At 37.1% G+C, this 27,243-nt stretch overlaps 2 pseudogenes; one reads left to right on the plus strand and one right to left on the minus strand.

The window, feature by feature from the left end:
• On the minus strand, positions 1–22,481 carry LOC138312380 (CD5 antigen-like; annotated as a pseudogene).
• On the plus strand, positions 22,482–27,243 carry LOC138312379 (uncharacterized; annotated as a pseudogene).

Below are 27,243 nucleotides of genomic sequence, written 5' to 3' on the forward strand. Positions count from 1 at the left end.
TCATAAAAGATTAATGTAGAAAAAATACGAAGATTTCGCATCATCTGAAAGAAAAACAAAACATCAAAAGCCAAGTGTCGAACCTATATTCTAATAATGACTTGAATATATGTCGCTTTATCTTTACAATTGAAAAAGATGTTAACTTAACTTACACATGCCTCTTTCTCTCTCTCTCTCTCACCAAAGACAATAAGGAGAAACAATGAACATAAATAAACAAAAGAGACAATACATTATTAACTGGACAGAACATGATAAAATATATATAAACAAAAGTGACACGTGTATATGTGAATGACTAGTATTGATATATTGATGTGTGTGTGTGTGACTGGAGTGAATATATTCTAAATAGAATACACGAATATGTGTCTTATTATCATAACCATATGTCGCTTGATATTATAATAAGTAAAATGCAATTTTCGTCTTAATTTAAGACACAAAGACATTAAAAGGGGTGTGAAGCAGATAATCAATTCAACCTTAATTACTGACCCTGGACAGTGGTCATATTACATCTATAAAATAATTTCAATGTTGAATTTAAAATTACCTGTGGGCTCTGTACAAGAAACTCCGCCTCTATCTGTTTGATGTGGGCTTGGACAATTACTTGAGGCTCTACTAAATGTGCATTCATAGATACTCAGTTCTGACCCAGAACAATTCACATTTATCTTTAATATCAAGTCATCTTTGGATTCCCATGAATATCTTTTAAAATATTTAGCCGTTCCATCACTGAAACAGAATGGAAGGTATAATTAGTTAATAAGATATGGTTTCTGTTTCACAGTTAAATAAAAGCATTGATGATTACAATACCTACAACAATGCACATATGCATTTCAAAGATAAATAACAGTATTGCGCCTCAATCTTCAGAAATGATCTGATAATAATCACGTTCTGCGAGCAGATATACAGCGATCTTATTCGTAATTGATTTTCTGTATCGTTACTGGTCCATTTACAAGTTTATTTTACATGACTAAACCATCCCACGACAGGGACTTGATTAATGACGTATCGTTAATAAATCCGAAATAAGAATTTCATTCATACGTCGTATTTTAAGAGAGGGGGACTACTGGTTTGCCTTTTGTCAGTATAATGGGAATGAGTGAGGTGTGTTGCTTGGTGTCTTCGGAGGTATGATTCAATGATATAGCAGTATAAAAAGGAAAAGGTTTCCACTTAACAAAAAGACACAACACGAGAATACAGCAGTCTACCAAACCACACCCCTGTATCTCATACACGCAACACACCGCATACATGGGAGGTCGTCTTGACCCTGATTGCTAATATGATGTTAATTAATTAAACAACACACTAATGATTTATCTGTACCTGAAACCAAGCATCCTGCAGACGATTTCTGCTTCCGTATCTCCCCAGTTGTCACTGCAGACTGTTGTCCTCTGTCCCCCATACACCACATCCACGGCACCAGATGTTCCATTTTCCGCGTCCACAAGGTACACGGATTCGTTGTTGTTATCATCTATAAAAATAAACTTAATCTGATTAATATCGGTTGCATCCTCTAATATCGCAAACTATACAACATATGGAATAACAACAAATAGCTGTAAATTCTGTTTCAAAATTGAACAACTGACATCAGCAATGATTCAAACACATATTGGGAATATCATAATACTTGCTGTCAATAGTTACGATTATACCTCAAGTTATAATCATGTATTCAGATTGAACGAGAGTTGGCATTAGAACAATGGAAGATAATCGACGTTGTCATAGCAACGCCTTAGCATCAAGTGACATCGCAAAAATGCTCACCGCCGGAAAATAATCCGCACTCAAAATGACGTATTTTTTTCAACGCCATCCTCGTTTATTAAAAAAGATATTCTTAGAAATCTTGTTTGAAGCTATTATTAATTTTGCCAAATGAGATTTAATCAATGCATTTTTCCGAATAAAAGGACTGAGCTTATCGTGTATTCCTTTTCGTTTATCCTCAAGACACTGTTTTTTTTTTTATTAAATTGTCAAGGGAAATATAATTGCATGTGTCATCGTGACGTTGTTTAAGTTGTAAACAGAGGAAAATAGGAATTCATTGGCTGTCCAGCAGGTAGGACTTTAGAACTGTACCTGCTGCCTTTATTGTATAATTGTAAAGGGCGACCCTTATATATCATAATAGAGTAAGGTTGTACTAAATTATGTATGAAAACCATTGTCGTTACCATACGGTGTAAATGGGACGTACATATAATAAACCAATATATATGACAATAGAACATTATGAACCTTCGGATCAGATGACCTAAGACAATCAACATTGTTATGTACACATACCTTGAGAGTCATTGTAGCACAGGGCAGTCGCAACACCCAATTGAACACTTTCGTAGTCAGTATGATCGATTGGACAGTCTTCTAGACTACTTTCGTTACCCGCACACCTTCTATATCCCCAAACTGGAATCGTGTTGAAAGGCATCAGTGAAGCACCGTGACTAATCCCGTGGCTAAAATTAAACACATAAAACTGATTATTTATCTTCAGTACAAATAACGTTAATTATGTATATTATCCCATTCTTTTGTAACGGAGTGAGATTGAGATGGAAGTTTGATATCTTCGGGTTAACGCCTGAGACTTAAGGCCTACATGTAGTAAGGACGGCATTTCGTGTGCCATATATAAATGGTTTATGTGGTATACTCTAGTTCTTTCTCCTTCTAATAGCGGGACACATGCCTATTTTATAGTGCTATGCCATAGAAACATGCCACAAAAGACACCAATAATAAGAATTATCGATATCATGAAATATCTCGTATTGTATAATTCCGCAATAAACCTGAATTCTGCCTCGGGCAAGAATCATGCACTCCTATGGATTAAAATTGCGTTATGTGATATTTCATAAAGAGTCGTTTTAGGTTCGTATATATCCAATTAGGTTAAGACGATAGAGTTATCCTTCTTTGTCTCTAATGTCATTCGTAATTACATGGCGATCAGGTAACACGACAACCGAACACAGGAGATGGAAACAAAACCTGTTAATAATAATGTCTTATGAAGATGACTTAAACTAAAACAACGACAAATCAACAAGAACAGTTTATGCTTTGAGTCGTTTAGCAGTTGTGTGATTGAAAGTTTAACATGGGATAAAGCCTTGATTACGTTTCCACTATGTTTGTTTGCTTGTTTGTTTGATTGCATTAGTGTCATTATAACAGCCAGGGTCATATAATGACGGCCTCTTGTGTTTTTGTAGCGTGTGTAAAGTGCTTGGTTCGTGTTTTCTACACTGCGGTAGGTTTATTTTATGTCTTCATGTACAGTGGAATTTTTTTGGTGTTTTTATATCACTGAAGCATGCTTCCGAAGACAGCAACACCCCGACCCGGTCACATTATACTGAAAACGGGCGAACCAGCCTTTCTACTAGTGGGGCAACACCTTAAGGGGTGTTGCGGATGAAATGAGAGACGGAAAGGATCATAATAATTCGTGGTAATTCTCCAAAAGAAGTGCGAGTATGCGCATATGCATACAAATGTGTATACAGTGCATACGTGTATGAAAATGAAGAGAATAGGGCCTAACATACAAAGGACAATGTTTCATGTCTATTTTGTCAACTACTATAGTGGGCGACACCTGTACGAAGGAGTGTCGCTAACGGAATATACTTGCTGTTACTCTTACAGCCTGTAAACGAGAGAGCGGTTTCATTAGCTATGGAAACAATATCCCACGATTAAAGTTTTTTTACGATTTTAGTCTATTTGACCCTTGTGACTGTGCACTTGAATGAAGGTCAAGGTCATTCATTTGATCAAACTTATAATTAGAAGCCGTTCATCCAAGCATGCTACAAACGTAATACATGTACCATGCATATGGCTACAGGCCAGTCAATTTTTGATAGAGGAGCCATTTAAAGATTTTAACCCATTTGACATTGTGACCTTAAATTAAGGTCAAGTCCATTTTTTTAACAAACTCTGTAGCCTTCCATTTTAGCATGTTACAGAACCAAAACTAGGAATACCAAAATCAGGTCTGCATGACTATTGACAAGAATTTATTGCAGGTGGAATAAAACTATAGCACTCTCAATTCAAAACTGGTGGGCAGATTCTTTTACGACTTATCCTAAACGTCTGAAGGTAATTCGAATCTTTTACAACTTATCTTAATCTTCGGAAGGTAGCCTATTCTTTTACCTATTGGAGGTGAAATAAAACTAGCACTCCCAATTCAAAATGGTAGTTTGATTCTTTTACGACTTATCCTAAACGTCTGAAGGTAGTTCAAATCATTTACAACTTATCTTAATCTTCGGAAGGTAGTCCTATTCTTTTACCTCTCAACCTAATCTTTGGAAGTATATTTTAATTGCCTATCAAAAAGCCCCTGAATGTACATATTAACACACCTTTATGGTGAACAAAATAGGTTAAAAGATTTTAAATAAGAAAATGTATAGTATTAAGCTTCTCCAGTGAAATGAAGCAAAAAATCCCAATGTCATGATTACATAATATTTCAATTTGACCCGGATATGATTGACTTCGAATTCATATTCACTCAAAAGCGACAATTCTGAATATGCAATATGCATTAAAAGTTGCGTTAATTTATATTGGAATAAAGTAAACCGGTTCTTAAATATGAAAGTTAAGTAGTAATTGGTATCACTGTGACATGCTTACATATATGGACTGTGTATTGATCAGTGTTTGTAATACGAAGAATAGCTTGTTCTCCAGAATAATAATTGGTAGACCGAACCTGAACCCAACCACATCAATGGAGAAGTGTCCAGAACTATTCAAATCACTATAACAATAGTGTTTATTATACAGAAAATCTGCTATTCTACTTATTAATAATATTATATTTAAATCCATGATGCGCACCAGTGGGGGTGGGGGGCGTGCTAAGAATTTCCATGTTAAAGTATATACGCTTCATCCATCATTATTGTACAGATCATAAGGGAAAACAACTCTATGAAAGATGAGCGGTTACCATGGGGACATGCGTCTAAGTGAAATATGATGTTTATCCCCCGCCGTTATGTTCTTAGCCACGTGATATATTTAAACTAATGACAGGCACATATAAATGACATCACAAGTTTTGTATTCTTACATGTGCCCTGGAAATACAATCCGATTAAAACACAGATCCTTATAACCACTCCGTTCAATAGAGGATCTGACAATATTCCATAAGGGGTCACGTCCAGATGACCTTTATACCACGTGCACTTCAGAGCAAATGCAGTTTCTACACCTTACAACATCAATTGAAAATGTCTTTTCGCCGCAGTATACATATACAATTAGCTTTGTTGTGCACTTCGGGCGAGATGACTACGTACACGAAAATTATTTGGACAGCTTTTTGAAACTATTTCGTCCCCGGTCAAGATTCTGGCAGTGCCAATTTGATTGGCCATTTCAAAAGGTCATCTTGACGTGACCTCTAATGGGATGTTCTCATATCCTATTATGCAACGTAGTGATAATAAGGATATGTATTTTAATCAGATTGCCTGGAAATATGCATGTTTATGAATAATCATGTAAAAGACTCCGCTACCACCATTTTATCGAAAAGAAATTGTTTTTTCTCATATAAGTAAGACATTGGTATTAAGGCCAAAAAAATATGTCTGTTTAGGGTTACATTGGCATACAAAATAGGGTTGGTCGGGAGGATTTTTTTTAAAAGTGTCTTTCACTCTAAATAATGGCCAGAACTAGAGTCTGAGATCGAAATCCCGACTTTTAAATATTTTTCATAGAAAAAATGGGGAAAAAAATATTGGTCGGGGGTAAGAAATTAGGGTCGGTCGGGTACCCCTAAAGAGACATGTTTTTTTTGGCGTAAGAGACATTATAATTATCGTCCTTGTCGAACACTCAATACCTTAAAAACACATACATTTTAGAGAACAAGAAAGTTAAACCGTGTTTTTACATAGAAAATCACAAAATAATACTTTAAAGCTACAAGTTTCTATGGATACCGCGCAATTAATTAAGTTGAAATAACCAGAATTAATGTAATATGGATTGTATGACACCCAACAAGTAATTATGATGTAGTTTTGAAATGAATTTTAGCTGAATGCACGAAAGTGAGCAAATAAGCTAATTACCTCCTCTTTCCCATCCCAGGTTAAAATCATGTTTTCTATTTGCAATTTAAAGCCAAACACACACTGTTTGCATGATATTTGTCCGGCAAAATGACTCCATAATCACTTTACTTTCAAGTTTATGATTAATTTTGTTTTCTGTCCTTTCACCAGTATCATTCATTAGGACGCACTAGTTAGTTATTTAGAAGGTGAAAAAGATGGAACAGCTTGTTTGGGGCTGTGGTTGCCGAGTGGTTAAGATGCCTCGACATATTTACAACAAGCCTCTACCTTTTGGTTACAAATTTGAATCCCATGGTCGTAGATTCCATGTACTGACTGCTAGTCAGTGGTTTTTTCTCCGGGTACTCAGACTTTCCTCTAGAGTCTTGACATCTCCTAAATGACCCTGTAATAAACACTGATTCTGATATTTAATTCAAATGATGGCATGACATCAACGATTTTGAAATGCCTTGGAATAATTATCATGTAAAAGTCAGGGCCGCAGTGGCCAAGCGGTTAAGATGTCCCGACATATTACCACAAGCCTAGCGCCACCTCCGGGGTCAAGAGTTTGAACCCCATTTCGGGCAGTAACCAGGTACTGACCGCTGGTTGTTGGTTTTTCTCCGAGCATTCCAGCTTTCCTCCACCAACAAACCTTACATCCTGACACGACCATGGCTGTTAATAGGACATTAAAACTAATACTCGAGCTCATGTAAAAGTTTCCGCTGTTCCTATTTTATCAAAAGAAACTTGTTTTCTAATATAAATAAGAAAATGGTAATAATAGACAATATCGATCTGGCTAAACAAGAAATCTGTTACAATAAGAGACATTCCAATAATTTGACTAAATTCTTTAAATTGTATTTATATTAGCATTATGCTAGAAAATTAACACATAGGCAAATAACCTCCCTTTATTCAATCCTAGTGAAAACTTTTTATGTGACATGAAAAGCACGAAGTATTTAATTGAAAGATAACCCTTTGAAAGTCAGATGCCATCCAAAGTGATTTTTATAAGTTGTATAACTTGTTTCGCAATCAATGTAAAATAAATGAAAGCTTTTTTTTCTCCGTTCGGACATGACATTTACAAAACCATTTCCATGCGCTGACTGTTGGTTAGTGTTTTTTTTCTGTAGGAACTCTATTGTACATCCAAATTCGAAAGACATAATTTATATTATTGTAAATCCTTGGATTCCCTTATACAGCTTGGGATATAGGATATATGAAAATCAATTAAAAAAATTCTTGGTTCATAAGAAACTGAAAATAACTATTTTGATGTACTTTTTTTATCATTAGTATTGTTATTATTTAGCCTTTACAAGTATGAATAGATTTAAAGCCAACATATTTTATATTGATGAAGATAACTAGTTTTCAAAATAACTACAGTAGCTGTCGAAGTGCTATAGTCTTCGTTACAGATGAAAAAAGTGTCAAACAGTGGTACAATACCTTAACCGAAAGGACTTAAAGTTTTAAAATGTAACTGTATAATGAGAGAGATATATGATTTTTTTAGATCTATTCTCAAAAGTTATTAGCTCAGTAAAATATTGTTTGTTCCGGAATTCACCATTCAACGGAGAAATTTAGGTACTCAAACAATATTTTTAGACAAATTACTATTAGATCTACTAGACCTATATAGAACATGTTTTAGAATAAATTTTTAATATAAAAAGAAAATCAATTAAAATTTTTGTTGGTTTCTGAAATGCTTGAAACTGAAGAGGCTGACGTTGAGTGTTTGACATTCAGTGCAATTAATTTATAAAAAACCTGTTATTAACTATGCCCCACTCCCTCCCCCTGTAAATGTACAGTAACTTACTAGGCCATGTACATTATGTACGGTACAGAACGTGTCATGTAAAACTGCAGTGTATATATCTAATAATGTTGATCGTTTCCATTTTCAAGCTACCAGATTGTTCAAGTCTGTCTTCTTTAGTTGTCTGTACATGTCACTTATATTTGGTTTACGGTTATCCCTTGCCTGACATTGTCGCATGCCTTTGATCATCAGTGCTATTTTTAGACTGCAGCTGATCAACAAAACATGTGTCATCTGATAACGGGTATGGTTTAATTACACTACTGTAGGTAGCAATTTAATCATACAATTAAGCAATATATTAGGATGACATATTAAAACGGCATCTGTCTCAGAATCTGTACAAGAGACTGTCAATTTACGAGTTGTTTTTATCCATCCATGCATGATTCAGTCGCTGTCATGATAAGACTTGGTACTGCAGTAGGCATACGAAAAAACAATCATAAAACAACAGCAACCTCAAATATTAGATAGCGAATAATACTAACACCCGCCGATATTGAAAGGTTTAACAACTTTAACATATAACTAGGCTTACTTACCTGATACTGCCGATTGTAACTTGAAAAGCGAAGCGGCTTTCAACATCAATCTGAACCGGTTCAAACCGGATACACAAGTGACACAACGTTACCATGCACATTCCTTCTACCAGGTGGCGCTGTCGTATTGCATTCCTTTGTGCGGTTGAATGTTCAGAATTACTTTTACTAATAATGTGTAGAATCTCAGTTTGTCGACTATGAGCGTTTGTTCGCTAGGACGAATTAAACAGAAACTAGCGATAAAAATGTAGATTTCTGTCTGTTTGACTCAAAATATCTTACTGAAATGAATTTTCGTACAGTCAACATCTATCTTAATCGATAAATCACGCCATGATTTACTTAACTGTAAAATACAGTTTAAAAGTATCTGTCAGTTTCCTTATTACTCAACTTGCGGTTATAAGCGTGTTGATAGGTAAAAGTTGTCGTGTTCACATTCGTTCCTTCAGATAACTCTGTTATCGCTCCTTACGTCTCTCATTTCATGCTCCCTTAAAGCTGAACGCTAAGCAAGAGGAAACTACCATTGTTCTAGACTTTGGTGTGTCTCAGCCAGGGGACAGAACCCAGAGCCTACCTCACAGGGGCGTGCGCTCAACAGGCTCACTACCTCACTCTTGCAGAGTGGAACGCGTCAAGGAGAAATAATGAGTGCCTGTATGAAATGCGAGGTGCATGTTTAGGGAGTCTGTGGTATCTTCGCGCTGTGTCCTCTGGTATAGTGAAACTCTAACCATTTTATAGTTCTATCACATTGAAGACTGCCGCCGAAGACACCAAACAACACACCCCACACGGGCGCCTTAAACTTTCATTTATTATATTGGGCGTCTTGGTCAGGGGACAAAGCTCAGAGTCTCCCTCACATGTGCGAGCGTTCAACAGGAGAACTCAAATGAGGGGGTTTTAAGGGAGACGTCAGGAAAAAGAAAGATGAGATCCTAAATTTAGTCGCCTTTTACGATCATGGTCATAGCAGCAAGCACGATTCTAACGCCCTTCCTGTATTGCCAATTTTTATATACAATCATGTGCATCAAAATTTCAAAAGCTAACATTGATCTTAATAACCTGTATCCAAGCATTCTGCAGACAACCTTGGCGGCATTATAATCACAACAACCGTATGCTAAGCCTCCCCAAATACTGCTGTAGTGTACTTCAATGTGTCCATATCCATCATCTCTGCCGTTCACCAGTCGAACCGCCATGGGTGAATCGTCTGTAAGTGAATAGTTTATAATTTGGTTTGGTTGGTACAATATATTTACGTCCTATTGACAGTCAGGGTCATTAAAGGTAGCTCGATACTTTTGGTAATACCTATGTCATTTTTTTCTAACAGGTCTTTCAAATCTGTATAGAAAAATGCCTGCTCTCGAACTAATTTTCGAGATATTTATGTTGAAGTATACAATCCGTACAAAATTGCTGGCCAAAAAAGAAAAATTCATACAAAAAATGTTTTCTGTAATATTAGATTGAATATAGTCTCAATCCTATTGATTTTTGTCCTTAATTTCTAACGATAGAACAATATACAAAACTGTTGTATTTTTCCAAATACTAATTGTTTTAAGCCCATCATTATCCCTCTGGGATCTCTTGTCATTATTTCCGAGGACCGTTTCTATACATAATTATCACGTTTTTACCGTATTTTCCTCCGTAAAAAATCAATGAATGCGCAAAAAAGGAAATGTAAACCTTGTCAATTTACAAAATATTATGCGCAAGGTAATATATTTTTTACATATCACATATAAACCTGGGGTTCCCGATCAAATTTTCACAATTTTGTAAGCTTGAAGTTTGTAACTCACAACCCTAACCCCATTTCATCCAGGGTTAAGATTGGTCATATTTCACTATTTATAAAAATAAAAATATGTCATAAAAAGCATTCTAAATCAGATTATGTGTTTTGTCTGGTTTATATCTCTTAAATGTTATGATTTTCTCAAATTGTTTTGCTTTAAGGAAATCTGTAGGCGATTTTTTTAGAATTCTGGAATTTCAGTTCGGACAAGTCCCCTCTTATCATTTAATGCAACTAACGTTACTACCTTTGTTTGAAAATCCATTCCCATTAAGGACAGAGACCGCAAAAAACACAGAGATAGCATCTTACATTGACTTCATTGCTTTTATTTGATTTATTTAATGATTTTAAATGGTCAATATTTTATGTAGACAATTTGTACCTATTGAAAAAATATCCAAGTGGAATGTCATAGCGTATCGGAAACCATTCTGGAAATCAAAACAACGTCGGCAGCTTCCGGTTTAGCGTCATATGAATTGGCGCGGTTTTCAAAAGTATTGTTCTAACTTAAGGACGGCATTCCGTTTATGTGGTGTCTTGCATGCCTGAAGTGTGAGGAGCGTGTTTGAGGAGACTGGAATATTCGTGTAGTGTCTTCTTGCATGCCTCCAAAGACACCCCATCCGGTTACATTATTCCGTCTTTGCATATTACAGAATTTAAATTTTAAAGTAATTCATTTTGGGGATTTAGACAATTCCCAATCTCTGTATCGCCTAAATCTATATTTTAGATTTATTGTGGTATCAAATTGTATCTCATGCTGCATTGTTATTGGTAAGCATGAATTATGTATGAAGGCGTAACTTCGCTGCCTCATTATTTTTATATTTCACAAAATAATAGAATATTTTTGACATTTTAATCGTCAATACACCACGGTGTCTACTATCTTAAACGTGTAGTGGTAAATTCAGTTTTGTATGATACCTTACATTTTTGCTTCATATCGTGCATGTATTCAAAATATCTGACCCAATATCATGTCGGATAATCTAAATCCCATCGCGCTAACATCTTTGTGATAAATGTGAAGGTTCACTGTCTGTTAGTCTGATTTGCAAAGGTACAAGTACTAAGCAGTAACGGTAAGGTCCAGTAATGTATACTCGAAGGAAACTTAATATGCCTGTTTGTATATACTGTTATTTGTATCATAAATAGCTTACTACTATCAATGTACTGCAAATGTTTGGCAACACTTATACTAAGTCCTGTTGAAATTATTAATAGCCATGTAAATATATTGATGCACTAGTGTCCATGTACTGTACATATGACTACAAGTGTCTTTGTCGTTAGTGTCATAGCTAAATGTTAATTGTAAAGTAATTTTGGGGATGTAAACAATTCCCAATCTCTGCATTGTTAGTGGTAAGCATAAGCGCTAATGTACGGTGCAAACCATTTTTGAAATCACCACATAGCTGTATTCACCCTGATTTTTGTTAGTGTTTTACTCTGCATATGCTACCTATTGTTTCTTCTTCTCCTCACTTGTGGGGACGTCCAGCCTAACCCCGGTCCTAATAAACTTGACTATCTATCTATCTGTCACATTAATGCACGGAGTATTTTGGCCACCACAGATGAAAGTAAGAGTCGCTTTTATAAGTTAGATGAAAATTGAGAGCGTTTTCTGCAATCACTTTATTTATTACATTATAGCTATATCTGAGACATGGTTATGTCCAGAAATTGAAGATTCTATTCTTCAATTAGAAAATTTTAACCTTTACAGAAACGACAGAAATAGACATGGTGGAGGTGTAGCTATATATACCCGTAATACTATTAAATGCAAACGTCGGCTAGACTTAGAATCCCCAAACATTGAAAGTCTTGTACTAGAAATAACTCATCAGGCAGGAAATATCTTATTTAGTACAATCTATCGTCCTCCTAACCAGGATGCCCGCACTAAACCGACTTCTTATCTTATTTCTCAGACACTAGTACCAAATCATGCAGTCCGGAAAACCGTTAAATATCATAATTAATGGTGATTTTTAATGATAGATGTAATTTCCTGGGATGACCAGCACGTGACTAGTGAACTCGGACGTCGTCTTTTTTGATTATTGCGGATCCAAAATAACTTGTCACAAATTAATTGATAAAGCTACCCATTTTACCGCAAATTCATCACATATTACTTGACCTCATTTTTGTTGATAAAGTCCACATGGTGGCAAACGTTGATATAAAATCTCACCACTTTGTAATCTTGATCATAGTTCTATTTCCTGTTAACTGAAATATTATGTTTCAAAGCCTCAGTCATATCAGAGAATCCATATGAGACTACAAAACTGCTGATATCGATGGTTTGAACAATGCATTTAACACCGCTCATGTCGATATATTCTTTGGTGTTTTTGATCTTTTAGATGATATAATTGAAAATGTAAACAAGTTTATCTTAGATACGTGCAAAACATTTTATAATAAATAAAGTAGTCAGTATTCGTCCTCGCGACAAACCGTGGTTAACAAACGAAGTACGTCGAACCTTTAGGACTAGAGATAGATTTTTCAAATTATTTCAAAAAACAGGTAAAGACTTCGACAAGTTCAGGTTCCAGGTAGCACGTAGGGAAGCAAATTGGGTAAAACGCGATGCACTTAAACGTTGGCAAGAAACCACCATTACTAAACTATCTAACAGAAATACCAATCCTAAATCTTTCTGGTCGAATTACTAAATCTCATTCTCTAGGCAGTAAAATGGAATTCATAACTAGTTCCTCCTTCAATGGAAAACAATCACTAAATACACGTATGGTACTGAAAACGGCAGATCTTTTATACACACATACTTTCTCTGAGTCAATGTTATATTCCTGGATTTAATATGAGTAGAAACCAGTTACTACCACCAAACTAAATGTAAATAATAACTTATCTGTACTCGGTACCGTTACAAACCACTCCAGAAGAGGTATATAATATTACTTAAAGATCGCTACACAACCCCAAAAAGGACAACACGGGCCAGATGGCATAGGGAAATTTAATTCTTAAAAATTGCTTGTCAATTAGTTTAGAGTTCATATTTGGGCACCATACTCCTTTACAATTTTCTCCTCAGATCAAGCATTTTTGTTTTCCCACTATGTGGAAAACAGCTCAAGTTTGTCCTATTCATAAAAAACGATAGCAAAAATAATGTTAAAAACTATCGACCAATATCACTTCTTTCAAATATATCTAAATGTCTTGAAAAAATAGTATACAAACGTATTTATGAATTCTTTGTGGCAAACAACATTCTTATCAAAGAAAATTCTGGATTTAAAAGAAATGATTCCACCATTAATCAATTGTTAAAAATAATCCACAACATTTACAAAAGTATTGATAATGGCGATGATGTTTGCACAGTATTTTTAGATGTCTCATAAGCTTTTGATAAAGTTTGGCACGAAGGTTTAATTCACAAATTAGAAAACATAGGTATTAGAGGAAGTTTGCTTTATTGGCTTAAAAGTTATCTTTGTAATAGAAAACAGTATGTAGTCTTAAATGGTCAATCTTCTGGTCATAAATATATTAACTCTCACTGGGTGTCCCCAGGGCTCGATCCTTGGACCGCTTTTATTCTTAGTTTATGTAAATGATATCAATGTAGACATTTCATCTGACATTAACTTATTCGCTGACGATACATCTCTCTCATCAACCATAAATAGGAACGATTCAGTAGATAAAATTAACGACGATTTAACTTCTCTGTCCCAGTGGGCAAAACGATGGCTTGTCACATTCAACGCACAAAAAACTGAATTTGTTTTTTTTTTCTAAAAAAAGATTTGTTAATAAACCGAACCTTCTGCTTGATAACCTTCCGATTAAACATGTAATTAACCATAAACATCTGGGCATATTTCTATCTGGTAATCTTAGCTGGCATTCTCACATCTCAGAAATTGTAGCCAAAGCCAACAGAATATTAAACATCTGACAAGCATTAGCTTATATTATCCCGCGTTCATGCCTAAAAACACTATATAAAACTATGGTAAGATCGGTTATGGAATATGGCAATATTTTATTTGATAATTGTAGTCAGCAAGAGTCTAACCTTATTGAAAGTTTTTCAGCGTAGGACGGCATTAATATGCACAGGTGGTTATAAGGTAACCAAATATACTAAACTGTTAGTTGAATTGGGATGGGAAAAGTGATAGACGAAAAAATTGCAGACTTAAAATGTTATTTAAAATTAAGCATGATCTGTGTCCACCATATTTGAAAACTATCTGTCCAATTCAGACTCATAGAACACAAAACTACAACTTTAGAAATTCAAATACTATTCTCCCTATCCTGTCAAGAAAATCTTTCTATCATCAATCCTTCTTTCCAAAATCAATACGTGACTGGAACAATCTGCCTGACACATTAAGAAATAACTTTCTCTCTTGCACTGTCAAATCTATCCACTCCACAAAAAAATCTATTTATATACATATGGACATGGGGAAAGGCAAAATCAATCACTCTAGAATAAGAATGGGTTTAAGTGCTTTAAACAAACATAGACATTCTTACAACTTAACCAATAACAAATTATGTGACCTTTGCGTGAACTCCCCCGAAGATGAAATTCATTTCTTTTTACATTGTCCAAAATATAACAGAATCCGTTGCAATATGCTCCGTACTGTTTGTCATATATTCGCTCCAAATGTCAATTCCAACCTCATTGTAGAGCTCATGCCAAATGTTCTTGTCAAAATAACTTTATGTGGCTTAGAAACTCTAAACGAAATTGAGAACAAAGCATTATTTGACCATGTATTTGAATATATAGTAAATTCAAACAGATTTTGACCCCCCCCCCCCACCTTTCTCTCTCTCTGTCTCAGTCTCCCCCCTCTCTCTCTTTCTCTATCTTTTTCTCTCTCTCTCTCTCTCTAAAGTATGTATGTGTGAGTGTTAGCGTGTGCGACATTTGTATGTCTTTTGTGTAATTGTACATATTGTTTGTTTGATATATGTTGAGAAGAGCATCTAGTAGCCTTCGGGCTGTTTGTATTCCTCGTAAAATAAATAAAGAATTAAATATATTACAGAGTTAGCTCGCTAGCGGGTATGTATCGATTGTTACGTCATTATTTTGTAAGCGCAATTCACGTCGTTTTCTCCGAAACATATGACGTTACGCTCGCAAACACATGACGTCACAATTTATACCTACCAACAAGTGCAGATAACTCTGTAATATGCAACTTCGGAATACTTCAGTGATATTGCACTATAAGAAGGCAAGAGTGTCATTATACAAGAGGACACAATACGGATATACCGCAGTCTCCTAAAACACACACCTCGTACTTCACACACCCTATACACCTTACACGACCTGTCTTTTAATAGGACGTTAAATAATCAAAAAAAACAACTAAACACACAAACAAACAATGTTCTGACATTGTGTATGCTAGAGTTCCAGCATTCAAGACGAAACACAAATATACTGCAGTATCCCATTACACGTACCACGTATTTTATACACGGAAAACACAACATATGTATAGGAGGCAGTCTTTACATGACCCTGGCTGTTAATTTAAAATGACGTTAAGTGAGTCAAATAAACAAATATAAACATTTAATGACCTTGAAATTCAAATTGTTGAAGACAACATATATTTTTTCAAAGTATATAAATATGTGGTTGTTGATTAATATGAATGATATTGAGACAATAGTATATGTAGGTGTTACTAAAACCAAAATACCTTCATTGTAGCAGAAAACGTAAGCACTTCTACATGATCGTCCGACTTCCCATTCATCAAAAGGACAATCCTCGAGACTAGACTCTGTTCCATCACATTGTACATTATACCTCCATATAATATCAGCATCCGTGTCATTGCCAAACCACTTGTACCAGGCTGATAACGTTGCATAATGGCTTATAATAGTTCCATTCCTTTAGTGAATAGAAAAATATTAACTTCATTACCGAAATTTGTTTTTGTGACATTTTGTGTATATTACTTATGGTTTTCCAATAATCATCACCATTCACAACTTATTATACTATTATGGTTCAACCTCATTAACACTATTTTAGCTGCACCTACATCTACATATCGTCTTAAAGTTGGATGTAATGTGTTTGCGAAACGTGGATTAATATCTTTTTTTACGGAATCACACTCTACAAACTGTCGTGTTACAGTGAACTTTTTCCTATCGTTCATAGTAAATATGTCATTTTTGCATAATAAATTAGTGGTTTTATTAACACATTCGGTGTGTGTGGTGATATCCAGTATTATTTAAATTCAGTATTGCACTTATCCCAGCGATGAGAGCCCTCTTATCAATATCAATGATAATCCCTGCACCTGTTGAGAACGTAAAATCAATATCTTTATGTGTTTCATATGTAAAATAAATTTACCAAGAAGTCGACAAAACTTTGATTAAAATGGAATAGTTACAGTTTTCGAGTGGATTTCATTTGCAGTTTTGAAAATTAATATCTTAATTGATTTGATGAACATTTTCCTGACATATAGTGACATTAATATAGTTCAAAAACAACGATCTCGCTCAAAAGAAATGCACTATTTTAAAACCTACGAATATCCAAGCATCCTGCATAGAACATTTGCTTCGTTGTAACTCCAACCTCTGCTACAGACCCCCCGCCCCATTGACCATCATGGTACACCCCTACCCGTCCACTGTAGTCATACAGACCATTCTCTAGGCGGATGGCAAAGGAAGGCTCGGTCGTTGTTGATGCAGCTATTAAAACAAAGGCCCATATACATATTTAATTTTAATTCTAATGACCGCTGAATAATACCCCAGTGGGCACATAACGTGCGGACAACGTTCAATCTGATTAAAATACAGATCCTTATTATCACTACGTTTGATAAGAGGATCTGAGAAAATTCCATATTCATGGTCATGTCCAGGTGACCTTTGGAAATGGCCAATCAAATTGCTACTTGCAAAATTTTGACAGTGAATTTCAGGGACGAAATAGTTTGAAAAAACTGTCAGAATTATTTTCGTTTTCGTAGTCATCTCGCCCAAAGACCACAATAAAGCTAATTGTATATGTATACTGGGACGAAATACCGTTTTCAATGGATGTGACAAGGTGTAGAAAATGTATCTTATATGAAGACCACGTGATATAAAGGTCAACTGGACGTGACCTCCTATGGGAAATTGTCAGATCCTTTATATAACGGATTGGTTATAAGGATCTGTATTTTAATCAGATTGGGACAACGTTTTGGCAACGTTTTATTTATGTTGCGACGTCGGGGACATTCTGACAATGTTGTAAGAACGTTTTTCTCCAAGCGTCCTCACGACATTAGCATTTGACGTCCTGAGAATGTTTTTTAAATGGTTAGAAAAAAACTATGACAATTATTTAATATATTTCAAAAAAGTATTATTGTTGGAAACAACTTTTAAAGGAAGCGAATGAATCTCTTCAAATAGTGATGCATACAAATAGGCCTTATATTTTTTTCAATAAGTATTAACTAAATAAATAATAATTGATCATTTTTTTGTACTTGTAAATAGTTTTATTTTTTGAATTACAGATATTACAGGTATTAATTGAATAGATGAAAACAAAAAAAAAAGTATAATTATCAATACCAAGTTTACATACCGATTAATACGTCCAATATGTAAACTACCCAGTTATGATAAAGGAGTTGTGTTACCTCCCTTTCATTTTAAAGTTTATCCGCTAGGGGTCGGTATAACAATGTAACTATTTAAAACAAAAAATTAAAATCATTATAATAATGCGTCTTTTTATGCCAATAAATTGTGATTTTATTTATATGACATTTTACATATTTTCCCTGTACACTTCAGAAACTAGGAGTGGAAACTCGTAAAGATTTGTTTGGTGTTTGCGCGGTTATTTTCACTTCCGGTTCTTTGTTCATTCAAACTTTGTGTACACAAGTGCTTTACACGGATAACATTTCTTAGCCTCGACATCATGCAAACAGGCAAACTTCCAGATATCGACAGATATTTCAAGGTAAGTCTTTGTTGATTCGTATACAAACTTGTTTTTAAAAGAATGTGTTTATTATATTATATCGCGGTAAGTTATTTTATCTATGTGTGTAGTCAGTATTATGAGTATGTATACACATATACATGTATACGAATTCCCTGATGTGCAAGTATCCTATTTTTGTTTGTATTTATGTAATTACGTACCAGCATATGAAAAATATATCGTCTAAATCATTATACAGACGTTTAATGTTTATTCTGTTTTTTCTTTTACAGATGAAAATGCTTACATAAGTACACACGGAAGTACGTGAAATGGCTCCTACACAAACAGTCTGGGTGGAAGTTGATGCAGGATGAGCAGAAGACATCAAAATATTATATAAATACTATATTTTGTTGTTATTGTAATTCAAAATACTAGAATAATGAAAATAAACAACGTTGTCAAAAAACGTTCCCCAAACTTTCATTTGCAACCTAAATGCAACGCTACGATCGGACCTAATAAAAAACGTCCTCCGGAAGTTGTGTGCCCACTGGGACACATAACAATTAATTGTTGAATTGGTGCCATGGTCAACCACGTAAAAAAAATTTATACTAGACGTTGATATATGGCGTTAATGATCACATAAAATATGATACATCTGTTTGTTTGTTTAATAAACATGCTATTAACAGCCAGGGTCATGGAAGGAAGGCACACATATATGCGGTGTGGGCACACATATAGCGTGTGGGTAGTGCCAGGTGCATGGTTTGGGAGTATTTTCGTGATAGCTTGTTGTTAGGAAGCATTTTTTGCTGTGTCAAGCCAAATATGAAAAAAAAAAAAAAAATACCTTAAAATCTTATTTTTCCTGCATACAAATCCCTACATATATTGGATTATTTTGTCCTGGTATGTATTTGTTGTTCTATTGTGGTTATTTTGATACTTCCTTTGTCTACTTCGAGGGGAAAATGTCCATGTTATGACTATTTTCTCTTTTTAGTGGAATTCGAGACGGCTGCCACCTTGATGTGGTCATAACCGGACGTTCATCCCAACTTATGCAATGGTAATATTTTGTTTTATGATCAGTAAGTCAAAGGGTTCAGAAAAATATTGGTTCGGAAGTTGTTTTTTTTCTTCTTTTTTTACGGGGGGGGGGGGGGGTCATGTGGGACCCTCCTAGCCCATGGCCTATAACGCCCTACCTGCAGGGCCCAAATCTAATACAGAATGTAACAAATACCTCTAAATCTTTTAATGGACTTTTGTGGCGAAAATAGGTCTTACCGCTGTGTCATATGTAAAGTATGTGTTTTATTATTGTAAATGTTTGGCAGACGCTTTAGTGTTGTAGTAGATCTTGTAGTAAGCGTTGCAATGACTCGGTGTGATTATTGTTTTTTTGTTTGCCGCTAGGGGCACTCTTTTCTCCAGCACTATAAAAGGAAGCGAGCTGAGAAAATGCTCAGCGTGCCCCGAAACGTTATATATGGCGTTACGGCACGTAAAACTCTTCATTCATTCGAAAATGCTCACTCTTTGTTCTGGTCGTCGACCGGTTAACATCGAGTCACACTCTCCTGTAGGTATTGGCACTGAGAGACAGATGTGGCTGAAGAAGCCTTGCCTTGATCAGTGTCATACCCAGCAGATCATTCCTAGCATAGCTCTTAGCTGTGGCTAGTGTGTAGTTTGTGGTGTCGACTATCGGTCGCGAGGTGCTAGCAACATATTATCACGACTAACGACTATTAGTTGTGATCGAGTGCTCATGAAGTATATTTCTTTAAGTACCTGTCTGGTGTAACAACCAGCATAAGCTTTGGCGGCAGGCAGCCGTATTGTGGTGTCAATTCATGTACATTTGTAGGTTGCATGTTGCTTGCGACCACCAGTTGGTAAGTCGTGAACACTCACGGCATAGGCAGGTCGTGAGTAGGGCTGGTTACAGTACAGCTAGTGTTGGCGAAACGATCGCAACCAGCAGGCTCTGAACCCCAGTCACAGTGATCAGAAATTACAGTGTTGTGTGTCGAAGTATACGTTTGACTACAGGCAATTGTTGTAGTGTATAGTTGCTGCTGTCCGGTGGTTTGTTTTGTGAACGTATTCATCAGCACTGGGTGTGTTGCGCTCCGATTGTGTATAGGGGTTGTCTCCCTTCAGCGAGTGTATTGTAGTTCAGAGAGGTACTCTGTCCATTATTTCATGTGTTGTACATAGAGCTTTGGATAATGTCACTGGTAGTAACCATCATTATTTATCTATTATGGCCTGGTTGAGAGGGCACTATTGCCTAATAGTATTGTCTCATGATGGGATAGTGCCCTCGCCTTCGGCTTGGGCACTATTCCATCCCTCGACATTACTATGAGGCAACAGTGCCCTCTCAACCAGGCCATAATGGGTTTAGTACATCACCCAGACATGAGACCGTTTTTCATGTCATCGTAGGCCTGATAGAAGCAAGTCAAGCGATACCTAGCAACGCTATCTTCATTTCCACACCACGTTGTTACATTAAAAGAACAACCTTTGAATTGCCGCAGAAATATGGGATTCTCAAAAAACGGGATTCAGCTTCATGAAAATTAAAAGTAGAACAATGTAGAACATTAGTGAACTGTCTTCTGTAGAAAAGCAACATTTGCTTCCATTCCCGCACACAACAGCCTGTCCGCCATCTTGACGTCTTGGTCGAAGCCGAACGTTATAATGACGTCATGTTATGGTGACGTCACAATACATTCACGTTCAATTTCGCGCCAATTCAATAGTGCCCGCTTGCCCGGGCACTATTGCAAATAGTACCCATGTGTGTAGCCAATGAGAATCCAGTATTCTGTCACGTGATGTACTAATGGTATATATTGACTGCTGTATTGTAGTTAGTGATTCATAACAGGGACCCGAGAATATCTTGGTAACAATCCCCGCCCGATACGTTACACTTTGGCACTCATACCGTGCAATCGGTCAGGAGGACTAATGCGAACATGTACAAGATGCCCGGAGGGCCTTTATCGCCTGGTTGTTTTTACTAATCATTACAAAAACTCTCACAATCAGAAATAGCAAATTTTGCCCGAAAGTTTGTTAAATATTTAATTCCAACTAAATGATAATGCTTTCAATATCGTATTTGCCCCTTTTGGACCAGTTCTTTTGACCCGCACCTCAGGCCCGGGGAGTTTGTCCAATCATTTTAACAATTTTGAATCCCCAACATCTAAGGATGCTACAATTGTATTGTAATTGTTATCACTTGCTTAGTTTCAGAGACGTCGTTTATGTAAAAATAACCAAATTGACCCTTTTGGTCCCGCCCCTCGGGCCCCCGGCTTGTTTATAAGGAAATAACCTAATTAACCTTTTTGTCACGCCTCTCATGTCTCCAGAGGGTCGGCATAAGGATTTGTACAATTTTAGACAGTACCCTTCAGGTTATAGCGATTAAACTTTAGTATATACCCAGACATATATACGTGTAACCTGAGGCCGTGCTATAAGAATAAAATGGTTAGTACATTCAATGTTTTCTCAAAAAATGTTTCTTAGAACCACATATAGATCTATACAGTTGAATAAAAAGCAAAGAATGAATTCATACCTTCTTTCACGTGCGAGATCCATTTTGATTATAACATAAACACACTCGGAAATTCTAATAGAAGATAACATTGTCAAAATAAATATAAACACTGCACTCACCTGACAATGTTTCACTGAAGTAATATTGTCAGCTAGATCCCAAAATATGTCAAATACGAGCAAATAAAAAACTTCGATATACATCAGATTTTACACGCACATATACACATGTGTGCCTTCGGAGGCGTCACTTGTTTGGGACAGGTAGTCACGTGCACGTGGCCAGTCGAGTACATAGGGTACGAAAGTATGCGTGGAGATTCAAATATTCCCGCGTTTCGCTAAGTATAGCGGGAATAATTTGTCTCTGTCGGCACGAGTATGCAAGTGTTGCACGTGCGTTGACGTCAGAGCGGTCGATGTGTCGGGGTAAACAGGTGTGTGTGTCATTCCTAGACGCCGTTGCCATACCGTATGGTCATGTTTTTATCGGTGCTAGTTGTTGCTTATTACCTTTGCATAATGTCTACTACTACGGAAGATTTTATCACTGCCCATGTGAACGCAGCTGTCGAAGCTTCACAAGATGACATTGTCTCCAAAATGAGTGCGTTAATTACTCACAAATTGGATACTTTTGAAAGCAAGATGAACGATAGTTCTGAAGCTCAGTTTTCGAGGATACAGTAAAATCTCATGTGTGCCGAGCCTCGCAAATTTTCCAGGAAGAGCTGTGAGGATCAGTATAAATTCAACGGTAAAGTCAAGGCTAAGCTCATGGAAGCGGAGCGATTATCTACGACAGAGCCACACGCATCTAAGGCTAAGCTTGTTGAAGGTATCAGTTTAATTGACTATAGACAAAAGCTAATTAAGCTAGCCGATACTTCGGACTGTGGGTGGAAAGCAGTTGACGAATACATCGCCAACCCTATCGCTTCAGACTCGGACGACGAGCGCAAAATGGACCGTGCTAGAGCTAGGGCTAACAGAAAGGCTAAAGACTCTAAACAAAAGTCCAACAGGGGGAGATGACGTTACACATCATACGGCGACCAGCGCCAACGACATCTAGTGCCTACAGGCAATATCCAAGATGGCGTGAGAGGAGGTATTCAACGGGCCGTTAACAGACCAGGCAGTTGTTTTGCTTGTGGCAAGATTGGACACTGGCGGGTTGATTGCCCTGCGGTGATGGGAGCAACAGGAACGACTAACACTAATAAGATAAGTGATGTTTTACTTTCTAAGCATGTTGAAATCATAAATGGCGATATCATGGGCCAATCAAACGATACGTTCGGCGGTAAGTGTGTTCCGTTGGAGACTGGCAAGTACGATCTAGTAAATGGTTCAGGTAATGATATTCTGGATAGTAAAATCAACGATTTTTCTCATGTTTCCCCTGTAGGCAGGTTAAAAGGGTGTTTAGACTATTGGGAAACACAGGCGCTTGTGACGCAGTATTGTCCGTGGTTAGCAATGAATGGTTATAAAATTCCTTTTCGAGAGATCCCACCTTCAGTTGTTCTTCCGAAAAATAAGTCGTCACGCGAGAATGCTTCATTTGTTCAAACTGAAATTGGAAAATTAGTCAAACTGGGCTGTGTTTCAGAAGTCACATCGGCTCCTTTTGTTGTTAATCCGCTCACAGTAGCGTATAGTAGGTCCGGGAAGCCACGCCTTGTCCTAGATTGTCGGCATGTCAATCTCTATTTGCATAAGTTCAAGGTCAAATGTGAGGACGCTAAAGTCGCAAGAGAAATGTTCCAACAGGGCGATTATTTGTTTACATTCGATCTTAAGTCTGCTTGCCACCACATTGAGATTTTCGCGGAACATAGAAAGTTTCTCGGTTTTCAATACAATTTTGCGAGCGGTACGCGCTATTTTGTATTTAATGTTTTGCCTTTCGGTATAGCCACGGCCGGTTACATATTCACAAAGGTTCTCCTTGAAGTAGTCAAGCACGTGCGCAGTATAAGTCACAAGTTGGTGATGTTTCTTGATGACGGTTTGGGTGGGAAACGCCTCCGAAGGCGGGGCCAGCGATGCCAGCATTTATGTAAGGCGTTCATTGGTCAATTTCGGTTTTATTATAGCGCATGAGAAGTGGCAGTGGGTTCTGTCACAATATGCCACGTGGTAAGGATACACGTGGTCGATGTCGGTGGGCGTGGTCAGAGTAACGACTGACAGAGTGGAGCTTTTGTTAAATCAACTATCCGATATAACGACACGGGTCAATGAGAAAGGTCACTCAATGTTTACCGCTAAGTATCTCGCTAGTATAATAGGTCGTGTGATATCGATGCAAAGCGTGATCGGTAGCGTGGCGCGTTTACGTACACGTGAGTTGTACAGGTGTGTATTAGCTAAGACCAGCTGGAACGCGCGTGTTCTACTTAGTAGTGGGGCTTTAGAAGAAATAGTATTTTGGCAGTCGAACATTGAAAAATTGAATGAAAATGGTTCCAACTTGAAAGAGGACAGAGTTTGTGACTCGATGTCTGTACCGATGCTTCTGGTACCGGTTATGAGGGTTATGTAAAATCCTGTAGGATCCCTTTGGAGGGTACTGCTGCACATGATGGTCAATATGTTTATGACCTTGTCGATTTAGAGACACCGTTTTCATTGACAAAAATCCCTTTGGAGGGATATGATTGCGCTTGTGAGAGCACGTGTTTTGGTTTTCCTTTGGAGGAAATGTCTGGTGAGACTATCGTTCCTAAGGGGCGTAGAAATGATAGGTTAAGCACAAATACGAGTGTTTTTACAGGTACTTGGAGTGAAGATGAAAAAACGCGTAGTTCGACCTGGAGAGAAATTGAAGGTATGAAGCGCGTGCTGTTTAGCTCTGTCGATGAAATAAGATGTCAGCACGTACAATTAGTAACGGATAACACAAATGTAGCTTCTATCCTGAAGGTAGGTAGTAGGAAGGCCGATCTTCAAGCAGTAGCTCGAGAAGTAGGCGACTTCTGTGAGCTTAACAATGTAAGTATCAGTACTCAATGGGTTCCCAGGCGTTTGAACAAATCTGCTGATTATTTTTAGCAGATGTACGGACAGCGATGATTGGGCTGTACAGAGGTGGGTGTTTGATCTCTGTGAGGTCTTATGGGGGCCACATGACGTGGATAGGTTCGCTGCAGATTACAATACAATGTGTAATAGATTCAATTCGCGCGTTTGGTGCATAGGTACTGAAACAGTGGACTGTTTCACTGTCCCATGGGAAGGTTTGAACAACTGGCTGGTTCCGCCTCCTAGGTTGATATGTAGGATTATTAAAAAAATGTTAAACGAGCATGCATGTGGTACATTGATTGCACCTCTGTGGAAGTCTGCTCCATTTTGGCCCGTTTTGTGCCCAACTGAGAATACTTTTAACAGTTTTGTCTCTGACCATCGCATATTGTCTAACAAAAACATTACCATAAAAGGTAGGGGTAACAATGGTATTTTTGGGAAAGCCGTTTTACCTTTTGAAATGGTCGCCATACGTTAGTTTTCTAATCTGTAAGAATGTTCACGATTTCGTTATTTGTTCCTACAGGTCTAGGACTTCACACAGCGATTGATAAAGCAGTTAAGGCTGCGAGTGTTACGGAAGCTTCGAGGTTATACAAGCATGTATCTGGCATGGGTGACAGGATATTACAGAGCAGGAGCGACAATACGAACATAAAATACTTCGGCGCTTATAAACGGTGGGAGTGTTTTATCAAGTCACATGGTTTTTCGGCGTTGCCAGCCGATTCTATACATATTTCTTTGTATTTGAACAGTTTATTAAACAAAGGATCCTCATTCGCGGTCATTTCTGCAGCAGTGTACGCAATCAAATGGGCACATAGCATGCATGGTTTACCAGATCCAACTACAAACAGTTCCGTGCAAAATCTATTGGAGGCTTCAAAGCGCATAGCTAAAAAAAACAGTGTGTAAAAAAGACTCGGTTACAAGTGACATTTTGATTAATCTTTGTAATTTTTTTTTCACAGTCGGGTGACTTGTTAGTGGTTAGGGATTTGGCAATGATTTTGCATAGTTTTTCAGGTTTTTTACGTTGCAACGAGCTAAGTAATTTACATTGTTGCGACGTTAAGTTTGCGGAAGGCTATTTCACAGTCGTAGTGCGCAAAAGCAAGACCGACCAGTACCGCTTCGGTAGTGACATTGTTATTAGTAAAGGGGGAACTGCTGCTTGCCCATATGTTATGTTGAAGAGGTATATTCATATCGCTAGTATAAATTTAGAGTCCAATAGCTTTTTATTTAAACCCGTTTATAGGTCGGGCTCAGTTTGCCGTTTTATTCACAAAAATAAACCTTTGAGTTATACCGGTGCTAAAGAGGCTATCTTGAAGCGATTGAGCTTGGTTTCGGAGGGCAAGAATTTTGGTTTACATTCTTTGAGATCGGGAGGTGCCAGCATGGCCACCAACAACGGAGTAAACGACCGATGTTTTAAACGCCACGGACGTTGGCGTAGCGAGTCCAGCAAGGATGGATATGTCGCTGATTCTATCGAGAGGCGTTTGAAAGTAACGCAGAATTTAGGCATTTAGCGTTTCTTTTCTTGAAAAAAAAAAAAAAAATCCATGCCGATATCTAAAGTCAGGTTTGTCAATCCGCTTCATAGTTTTCCCCTTTCTTTGTTATTCCTATACACGGCGGGCTAGTCGGCAAATGGTATTTGCGTGTTTGTCATTGTATGTAGTGTAGAGGAGACTCAAATATTCCCGCGTTTCGCTAAGTATAGCGGGAATAATTTGTCTCTGTCGGCATGAGTATGCAAGTGTTGCACGTGCGCTGACGTCAGAGTGGTCGACGTGTCGAGGTACACAGGTGTGTGTGTCATTCCTAGCCGCCGTTGCCATACCGTATGGTCATGTTTTTTCTTTTTTGTTTTTGTTTTGGTCGCTAATAAGGTGGTCATGGCAGGTGTAATCTCTTTAATTCGTTAAACATTTCAGTGTATTTTTGCTGTGCCGTATGTGACCGCTCGTAAGCTATGTCGGGTATAATCCCATTAAGTCCTCGAACATATTAGTATAGTTTTGGCCTTACAAAACCCAACATCTGAAATCTTAAGCATTGAGAGTTGGTGCACCTCCTGTCCCCCTGTACAACAGGAGTTTCAGGTTGGGTGGCTCGCTTGATTTCCTTATAGGCTTTTTATATGTGTCAGGGCTTTAGTTTTGATCTTCAAGTGTTATAAA

This window comes from Argopecten irradians, unplaced genomic scaffold, assembly GCF_041381155.1.
Source record: "Argopecten irradians isolate NY unplaced genomic scaffold, Ai_NY scaffold_0299, whole genome shotgun sequence".
NCBI lineage: Eukaryota > Metazoa > Mollusca > Bivalvia > Pectinida > Pectinidae > Argopecten > Argopecten irradians.